This window comes from Hibiscus syriacus, unplaced genomic scaffold (assembly GCF_006381635.1).
Source record: "Hibiscus syriacus cultivar Baekdansim isolate YM2019G1 unplaced genomic scaffold, ASM638163v2 tig00006666_pilon, whole genome shotgun sequence".
Lineage (NCBI taxonomy): Eukaryota > Viridiplantae > Streptophyta > Magnoliopsida > Malvales > Malvaceae > Hibiscus > Hibiscus syriacus.
The window spans coordinates 277917-288397 of record NW_024062106.1 but is presented as its reverse complement, the minus strand read 5'-3'; the positions used below and the strand labels follow the sequence as shown (position 1 = coordinate 288397).

The window sequence follows — 10481 nt, the reverse complement described above, 5'->3', positions numbered from 1 at the left end:
ATTTTGGACGATGTGGGGTTCGTAATCTTTCCCCACGCGTAACCGACTCCCGCACCCGTAAGTTGAATTTTTTGGTAAACGCATATCGACTTTTGTTAAAAAAACGATTTTTCCTTAAAATTATTTTAAAATACATTTTTAGGTGTTCGACCTACCAAACCCAAACGTCGATGGCGACTCTTATTCATTTTAATTCAAATTAGTATAAAATCGTCAATTTTCTAAAATAAAAAGTCATAATTGTTTTTTTAAATAATATAATTTAATTATTTAAAAAAAAATGGTTATGACAAACAGTGAACGCAATGAGGCCACCGAAACATAGTGAAAAGAAGAACCAATTGAAGAAGGAAGAGATAAGACGCTGGTTGCTGTGGTTAAGCTGATCAGCACCATGAGCAGGCAAGGCAGCCTTAACGCCACGAACACCGGCAGCTATCGCGTAAAGTCCGGCATAAAGGATTGCCTCTTGGGTCTTCGAAGGCTTGCTGTTTATAGCCGGAAACAATCGGCTCTTTTTAGCTTGAATTGTCAGCAGGACGAGTCCCTGAATAGAAAATTCCTTCGGGTTTTACTTCAATTTTATCATCAAAATGATAACATTAACATAAACGAAAGTATATACCGATAACTCAAGAGTGCAAAAGATGATGAATGTGTTGAATCTTGTGAGGAAAGAATCACTGATGAAACCTCCAAATAGCGTCAGCAAAAAGGAGCTTCCCATGCAATTAGTGACCATGTTGGTAGATTCCGCGGCGGAGTAATGCATTGAGTTGAGCAAATAGGCGACGAAGTTCGTGGCGTTGAATAAGAACACCATGTTCTCTAACACCTCAACCACTGCATAATTTAATGTCATTAACAACAACATAAACCACGAAGTATTAATCCTAAATGAATCAAATTGGTGGGGTTTCACTTAAGTTTAAATTTTAAAAAAAAGAATCTAAAACCAAACTCACCACAGGAATGCTTGCAGCAGTAACACCGCCATGCCTCACAGGATCTGCATTTGACCTCGCCAATCCTCGAACTCTCCGTTTTCAATCACCGTTTGTTCAGCCTGTTAATATAGAAGAATTAATGTGAAATCATCTTCAAATACAATGAATCAAGTCACGGTATTAATATCATACATATTGGGTTTCTTTTTTTTTGAGCTTACCATGAATATATAATTGCAGGATTGAAATATTGATTGTCTCTCAAGGACCGATGAAACCCTTTTTGTGGAAATGGAGAATTGGCTGAAGGAAGGGAAGCAGCTGAGCGAAGAATTACATGGATATAGCCACTTGCATCTCGTTTGGTAATCAAGAAAGGATGGATAATGAAGAAATGATGATAGGAAATATATGAAATTGTAACAAGTTTAAAGTATTTTTTTAATAATATAAGGTGATTTTAATTTATTATTTATTCTGAATTTTCTTATATTATTAACAACTCAACTTATAAACGTAGTTGTTTAAATCCGGATTCTTTAATAAAATAATATTTTTTACCGTTGAGATCAATCAACGAATACAATTTAATGTATTTTAAATTCAAATATCATGAATAAAAAATAATCTTATTAAAATTTGTTAGTTAGGTATCATTCTTAATTTATTAGTTAGGTAAATATGAGCACAACGTAATTAATTGTATCCAAAGTTTAACATTAATACAATTTATATATATTAGGTCTGTCTATATTGCTATCCAATTTTAAATAAAATCCAAATTCATTTGCTAATTGTCGGAACCGTCTTTCGGTTGACTTACCTCGGAATTGGGCTTCGACTTGGATTAAATGTGGTTAGGAGTCGCCACCGACCACTTTAAAACGAATTTAGGTGGGTCGGACACCATCTTACCTGATCTGCATTTTACCAGAAACATGTCGGGTTCGGGAGTCGGTTACGGTCAAGGAAGGATTAGCACCCTTGAACCGCCCTTTCGGTACCAATTAATTTATCGGTTATCTTTAATTGCAAAAATTAAAATTAAAATTGAAATTTAAAACATTCGATTCAAATTACCCACCTTTGATTGATTGAAATTATCCTATATGTAAAAAAAATCAAATAAATAAAGTAAAACACAAAAAAACCAAAGAATTAGAATTCCAAGCATGTCCAATATGAAAAAGTAGTCAATGGAAAAAGGATTTCATTTCATCTCTTCATATTGGCGTACATATTGTAATTTTTCTGCTCTAACTTGAGCCATCAGCTCCAAATTTAAAGCAAAATGGTATAGATTGAACTCCAAAACTAGATTTGAAATGCTACTGCCCATATACAATATTTACTATGGTCGAGCTGTTTTGGCAGGACCAAAAGAAATCAAATGCCACTAACGTAGTTCACAAGAAGCCTAGTTAATAAGATTAATGATTTATTATAATGCGTAATGATCAAATTTTTTTAAAACCAAAAACTAAGTACTTTGTGAAAGTTATTGGTTTCCATTTTCAATCACTAGATGCCTGTATGAAAGTGACATGAAAGAAAATCAATCTCATCAGTCGTGTTGTTTGTTCCTTCACCTTGTTTCTCTAAGGCTAGACGTGGAGCCCATGTATTTATTGAAGCAATTAAAGAGTGATGGAACGAACGAATTCTAAATGCAAAACAAATAAATGGCATGCATGTATCTGAATTTGATAATCCATTACCGATTTATAAGTCTTCGGATTCGTCTGACAATTGTTGTTTCATGAGAGCGAGGGGAAGACTCCAAGCAACGAACGGTTTCGACGCTATTCACCTCCACGATCAATTTCTACAGGCCTCGTTCCCAAGCAACCTCGAGGCCATCAAGAACCTGCAAGAATTTAGCTTGTAAAATTGAGCAACAGCCAATATTTCTGGTGCAACCAACGATCCAGTCTCCTCTGCCGTCTCTGATCACACCAACGCTGGACGGCTTCATAGTCATGGGATTCACACCACAATCGGTGTTGGGTTTAAAGGTCCTCGCTCTTGGTGGGTTCCAATGGCCACCTTTGTTGCCAACACCGTTTCGAGGAGCAACGTTCTTCAGGTTTGAGCTTTGACAGATTAGATTCTTGAGTCATTTCACCTTTCTGCATCTCAGGCGTGGAAACAACATTATCAGACTTTAACAAATCTTTTAGCTGATCTCTATGAGTTCCCGGACAGGTTTGAAATGTTGCAAGGACAGGAGGAATTGGCACTGCGAGAGCAGAAAGCACATTACTCAAGTACCTTCCCCTTTCCAGTTTTTTGCTTTTGTTCACCCCCCCCCCCCGTCAATCTCAAGTTTATTTAAATAAATAGCAAGGCCCTCTATCTGATGAAGCTTTCCACTTTCCTTTTGAGAGGAAAAAAAGGAAGAAAACGTGCGAAGTGGGTGATGAAAGTGAGAGTAGTGGAGGTTGTTGGGTGTTTGAGTGGGTGAGGTAATGGTAGATAGTGGGGCCTACAAAAAATAAAATTAAAAAATAATAATAATAATAATAATAATTAATAATAACAATAAATAATGTATATATATATAAGTCCGGTCAAAAACGGGTGTCTACAGCTGCCCCTCTTTGCACATTTTTATGTTTATAAGAATAGGGCAAAGAAGAAAAAGACAACAAGTTTTTGTCCGGTTCTCTTTGATTTGAGACTTAATAGTGTTTGTTGTGACACAGATGACTCCTTCGTCATGAAGTTGAGCCTGAGAAATGGATATCCTTCGTCGTGAAGTTGAAATCCAATGTAAGTTGCGCTATTATGAGGTCAATATCTTTCGACGTGAAGTTGAAGTTGACTCTGAAACTGGAAAATTTGTTTATTGACAACCAGCGGTCCCTTCGTCGTGAAGTTGAACTTGTGTTGTCTGGAGTCCAATATCCTTCGTTGTGAAGTTGAAATTGGCTCTGAAATTGAGAAGTTGTTTGTTGACAGTCAGCCGCCCTTTCGCCGTGAAGTTGAGCTTGTGCTGTCTTGAGTCCAATATCCTTCGCTGTGAAGTTGAAATTGGCTCTGAAATTGGGAAGTTGACAGTCAGTCGCCCCTTCTTCGTGAAGTTGAGCTTGAGCTGTCTTTAGTCCAATATCCTTCGCTGTGAAGTTGAACTTGGGAAATTGTTTATTGACAACCAGCGGTCCCTTCGTCGTGAAGTTGAACTTGCGTTGTCTAGAGTCCAATATCCTTCGTTGTGAAGTTGAAATTGGGAAATTTTTTATTGACAACCAGCGGTCCCTTCGTCGTGAAGTTGAACTTGCGTTGTTTGGAGTCCAATATCCTTCGTTGTGAAGTTGAATTGGGAAATTGTTTATTGACAACCAGCGGTCCCTTCGTCGTGAAGTTGAACTTGCGTTGTCTGGAGTCCAATATCCTTCGTTGTGAAGTTGAAATTGGGAAATTGTTTATTGACAACCAGCGGTCCCTTCGTCGTGAAGTTGAACTTGCGTTGTCTGGAGTCCAATATCCTTCGTTGTGAAGTTGAAATTGGCTCTGAAATTGAGAAATGTTTGTTGACAGACAACTTTTCTTGACTTAAGTTGTGCTGTATATTTCCTTTAAATGAATGATGGCCCCTTTCGCCAAATTTTGTGAGCCGGATGTCTTCCGTCGTGGAATTGAAATCTGTCTTGAAAGTGTTAACTGGAAACATGCTGCTCATGGTTGAGTTTGAGTCGAACTAGACTTGTTTTGAACTGGTTCTCGAACCTATTTGAAATTGATTCTGAGATGTCAAGTCGGTTGAGGTGTAGCTTATTACTGCCGAGTTAAGCAACCACCATCGTTCTTTAAAGCCGCTTACAAGTCGAGTAGCCTTCATCCTGAAGTCGAAGCTTGACTCTAAAAGCTGCAAAAATTATGTATGCTAAAAATGATGAATGTGATGCACCTAAGTATGTCTGAGATGCATGTAACATGAATGAGTTATGTTTTATCTCTTGGATTGGAGTCCTGTGTTTTGCCTGCCAATCTGGTTCATGGAATTGACCGTGCCCCATTTGCTTCTCGAGCTTTGGCTTTACAGACCTTTCATATTTGAGACTGTCATGTTTAAAAATGTTTTTCTCCTTTTTCTTGTTTAATGAGGGAAAAAGATAAAAATTCTGTAAAATATTGTTTGCAATTGAATCAAATTATAAACATGAGTTTAGAGTATATCAAAGGAATCAATAGCTCTTTTAATGCTTTCAGAGTTACAGCTCTTTGACAAGTATTCAAATGGATGAGTTGGCTTTAGGTTGGTCTCCTTTCTAAGGTTTTGGTAACCCAAAATGTCATTTTTTTAAATATCGAAATATGCTTTGGCATTTCATTTGGGTGCGGACATAATGACGCAACTAGAATGACCACTTACTAGACATTTTATTTCGGTCCTCTGAAATCTTCCATTTGTTCAAGCTTTGTAGGCTCCTCCAACAAAGGCAGTGCGAAAAATATCGGTCTAAAAATGAAATTCTTGAGTGCTCGTGTGTAGTCGACTATAACAGGTGTTCCTTAACTCCCTTAGTTCAACATTACCGAAAATTTCTTGCTCAGATAAATTTGATTTAATTTGTCGTTATCTGGCAAGCTGGATCCATAAAGTCGGGGCGTTTAACCAATTGCTTTAGAGGGATCACTTAACATTATAATCAGTTTTATCAAGTTCACTGAAGGGTTCATTTCATCACAGAGTCTTCAGCCTGACAAGAGCAGTGGAGCAAACACCGAATTGCCAAGTGTCCGAGCAATGTCATGGTTTGAACGTAATCTACTCATAAGACCAGGGCTTTCAAGTTTCCTCTATAACCAATTGCCTTAGTGGAATAGCTCAGCTTTACGGTTTTAATTTCTTAAGATTGTCAAGAAGAACCTGTTATAGTCTAGGTGTTTGTTGAAAGTAAAAAATTTCATCTTTAGAGTTCAATTTTCAAGCAACTGACCTAAACTAGATTCACTTACTCGACTATTCCATCTGTGAAGATCATTATCATCACTGAACGTCTTAAATAAAAAGTATAATAATGTCATATGCAAAAGGATGCCCCATGTTGTCCGCACCTTATGAAAGGAAAATGTTATATTGGCTAATTACAAGAGCAGGGTACGGTGTTTGAGTGTATATTCTGGGTAAAGTCAAATTCCTTGTTTTAAATCATGTTACTTCGTCAAAGATATGTAACTTTGAACCATTTCAGAGTTTCTTAATTCAGATGATATTCAAAGAATTGCAAGTTTGCAAATGTGATTCATTGTTTAACATCTTTAAAGTAACATAAATTTATTTAAAAGTCCTTACAAAAACTTGAGAAAAAAATGAAAAAACAAATTCAAACAAAATGTCTCAAATGATGAAATGGTCTTCCTCACTTGGATGCCCCCAAGTTGTTGAAGTCGATCCGATTCTTGTTACGTATTTTATGTATGATTCTCTTGATTGTGGAGTAATTCTCGATAGTGCGCCCTGGGACTCCGCTATGATTTTCGCAATGAGCGTTCTCATCATACTACCTGGGGTACGGGGCTTCATGGATTTCTCTGGATATGGTGACACCACGTGTGCGTCAAACAACTGTTGGTAAAGCTCCTTATATGTCATAGGATCAAAATGTTCTCATTTTTGATGAGACATGTGAATGTAAAAAAAGGAAAAATAATGTGAATGTAAAGAAAAATAACAAAATGCACAATATGTCTGAATGCATGATGCATGAAATGTTCGAGGCATTGATCCAAAAAATGTACCTGTTATTATAAATAATCCTTATTGGGGCAAAAGTGTTACGTCTTAAGAGACAAAAATATTTTGAAGGCATAGACCCCGAACAGCTTCTAATAGGTTGACTAGTCTTCTGCCTTCGTCTGTCACCGGTTGAATACCCTGTCAAACCATTCCGGCTCCTTTGGCTAAAATGTGCAAATAACGAGATGCTTGCCCCCAAAAGGTCTCGAAGGACTGCATCGCCGGCTTTCACTCTATGTCGAGCTTGTTCCAAACGAAAGTGCCATCGGAGCCCTCCACCCAAAGTTTATCGACTTGTTTCTAGAATTTATCAATAATGATCTCCAGCTTAGCTAGGGTTTCGCCATCTTGATCTCGCAGTTTTCGAAAGGACTCTCCGGGTCAGTAACATTTTCCTCGTCTTGCCCCTGCACCTTTTGCCTCCGAGTATTCTTTGACCACGGCTGGGCTTCTGAGCTTTTTATCTCTTTGTATTATAATCCCTTTGTCCAGTAATGCAAATTATTCATGTTTAACAAACACATTTTTGGTGGATCAACACCTCGTTTTAAATGATGCGAATGATGAAAACAAAATGAAATATAACAAAAAATAAAAGGGGTTAGTGAGGTAAATCAAAATAAAAAAAATAAAAAATCCTACCCCACATGATAATCTACCCGAACATGCTTAATATTCCTATACAGACATGATTTCTATCCCGCATGCTAATTTCAAACAAATCCGAGCCGCATATTTATCTAGTTCGCATGCTTTGAACATAAAATAAAGCAGGAAACAAAGCATCCTAGGGTTTGGAATGAGGTCTTGGGGTGAGCTCTAATTCCCTGCGCTCTCCCGGTTTAGGTTCTAAAAAAGGTACTCGAGTTCTCCTTACTGGTGCCCCCTTAGGCTTGCTAGACCCTTAGTCCTAAGCCCATTACAAGCTTATGTGGACTAAGTTAAACTCGAGGGGAAACATTCCCTTATGCCCATACGGAGAATAAATTCACACGAAGACATAAGGTATATGAATCCCGAAGGTTACTTGCTAGGCCCATACGGAGAATAAATTCCCACGAAGGCGTCGCTTTCTTCCCCACTTAAAAGGGTTCGGAGCTCGGGTATAGAGCTAGAGATGACAATTTTGAAAAATCTGAAATCATTACAAAACGTCAGTACAACTATTTATTTGAAAAATAATCAAAGATAAATAATTGGAATCGAATAAATAAATTAAAATTTAAACTTACCATTTTCGCACAAAAAGACAACCGAAAAAATTAATTCTGGCCTGACTCACTTACCTTGTCCCCAGCGGAGTCGTCAAGCTGTCGGAACCGTCTTTCGGTTGACTTACCTCGGAATTGGGCTTCGACTTGGATTAAATGTGGTTAGGAGTCGCCACCGACCACTTTAAAACGAATTTAGGTGGGTCGGACACCATCTTACCTGATCTGCATTTTACCAGAAACATGTCGGGTTCGGGAGTCGGTTACGGTCAAGGAAGGATTAGCACCCTTGAACCGCCCTTTCGGTACCAATTAATTTATCGGTTATCTTTAATTGCGAAAATTAAAATTAAAATTGAAATTTAAAACATTCGATTCAAATTACCCACCTTTGATTGATTGAAATTATCCTATATGTAAAAAAAATCAAATAAATAAAGTAAAAAACAAAAAAACCAAATAGTTAGAATTCCAAGCATGTCCAATATGAAAAAGTAGTCAATGGAAAAAGGATTTAATTTCATCTCTTCATATTGGCGTACATATTGTAATTTTTCTGCTCTAACTTGAGCCATCAGCTCCAAATTTAAAGCAAAATGGTATAGATTGAACTCCAAAACTAGATTTAAAATGCTACTGCCCATATACAATATTTACTATGGTCGAGCTGTTTTGGCAGGACCAAAAAAATCAAATGCCACTAACGTAGTTCACAAGAAGCCCAGTTAATAAGATTAATGATTTATTATAATGCGTAATGATCAAATTTTTTTAAAACCAAAAACTAAGTACTTTGTGAAAGTTATTGGTTTCCATTTTCAATCACTAGATGCCTGTATGAAAGTGACATGAAAGAAAATCAATCTCATCAGTCGTGTTGTTTGTTCCTTCACCTTGTTTCTCTAAGGCTAGACGTGGAGCCCATGTATTTATTGAAGCAATTAAAGAGTGATGGAACGAACGAATTCTAAATGCAAAACAAATAAATGGCATGCATGTATCTGAATTTGATAATCCATTACCGATTTATAAGTCTTCGGATTCGTCTGACAATTGTTGTTTCATGAGAGCGAGGGGAAGACTCCAAGCAACGAACGGTTTCGACGCTATTCACCTCCACGATCAATTTCTACAGGCCTCGTTCCCAAGCAACCTCGAGGCCATCAAGAACCTGCAAGAATTTAGCTTGTAAAATTGAGCAACAGCCAATATTTCTGGTGCAACCAACGATCCAGTCTCCTCTGCCGTCTCTGATCACACCAACGCTGGACGGCTTCATAGTCATGGGATTCACACCACAATCGGTGTTGGGTTTAAAGGTCCTCGCTCTTGGTGGGTTCCAATAGCCACCTTTGTTGCCAACACCGTTTCGAGGAGCAACGTTCTTCAGGTTTGAGCTTTGACAGATTAGATTCTTGAGTCATTTCACCTTTCTGCATCTCAGGCGTGGAAACAACATTTTCAGACTTTAACAAATCTTTTAGCTGATCTCTATGAGTTCCCGGACAGGTTTGAAATGTTGCAAGGACAGGAGGAATTGGCACTGCGAGAGCAGAAAGCACATTACTCAAGTACCTTCCCCTTTCCAGTTTTTTGCTTTTGTTCCCCCCCCCCGTCAATCTCAAGTTTATTTAAATAAATAGCAAGACCCACTATCTGATGAAGCTTTCCACTTTCCTTTTGAGAGGAAAAAAAAGGAAGAAAACGTGCGAAGTGGGTGATGAAAGTGAGAGTAGTGGAGGTTGTTGGGTGTTTGAGTGGGTGAGGTAATAGTAGATAGTGGGGCCTACAAAAAATAAAATTAAAAATATTAATAATAATAATAATAATTAATAATAACAATAAATAATGTATATATATATAAGTCCGGTCAAAAACGGGTGTCTACACTAATTAAGTTTTAAGAATATATATTATATATTAATATTTGATGTTAAATTTAGGTCGAACCAAATTGGTTTGAAAAGAGAAGAACTATTTACCCAAATTCAAGACATTATTGCATTAGTATATTGATTTGGAAATTTAGGATCGTTCTTCTAAGATCGACAAGCACCGATAAGTACCACTAACGATAAGCATCATTAATTTAATTTATAAAAAATAAAATTCTAAAAGACTCGACATATAATTTATAAGCACCGATGAATACCACTAACGATAAGCATCATTTTGTCTGCTCAGTCGGTTGTTTTTCCTAACACTAAAAATGTCCTCTATTCATCCCCTTTGTTTCTCTCTCTTTCAAGCTTCAAGACAAATGTTTTTACTTCTTTTTTGTTGTTAATATATAAGTTAGCATGTAAAACATAATAAAAAAAGGACAAAAAAAAAAGACGGCGTCTTTCTACGTTTCATTGAAATCACATCGCCTAGATCTAATTAGGCGCTTCACCTCGCCATAGCGCCTAAGCGCGCCTCATTTGCGCTTTTTTAAACACTGATCATGGTATCGACGAGGGAGTCAAATGATATATATATAAAGCAGTGTCAAACATCTTCTAGAAGTAGGTTTCCATACTCTATGGACCTAGTTTCGCACAATGTTTTGTTTGTTGGTTCATGTTTGACCAACTTATT

The 10481-nt window shown here is 37.2% G+C and overlaps 1 long non-coding RNA gene across 1 annotated transcript; it reads right to left on the bottom strand.

Moving 5' to 3' along the window:
* Positions 1-302: 302 nt before the first annotated feature.
* On the bottom strand, positions 303-1244 carry LOC120200946. Its single transcript, XR_005523615.1, has 3 exons — positions 1169-1244; positions 966-1066; positions 303-843 (listed from the first exon to the last, which is right to left on the bottom strand). It is a non-coding gene; the product is annotated as an uncharacterized LOC120200946 (long non-coding RNA).
* Positions 1245-10481: the final 9237 nt, after the last annotated feature.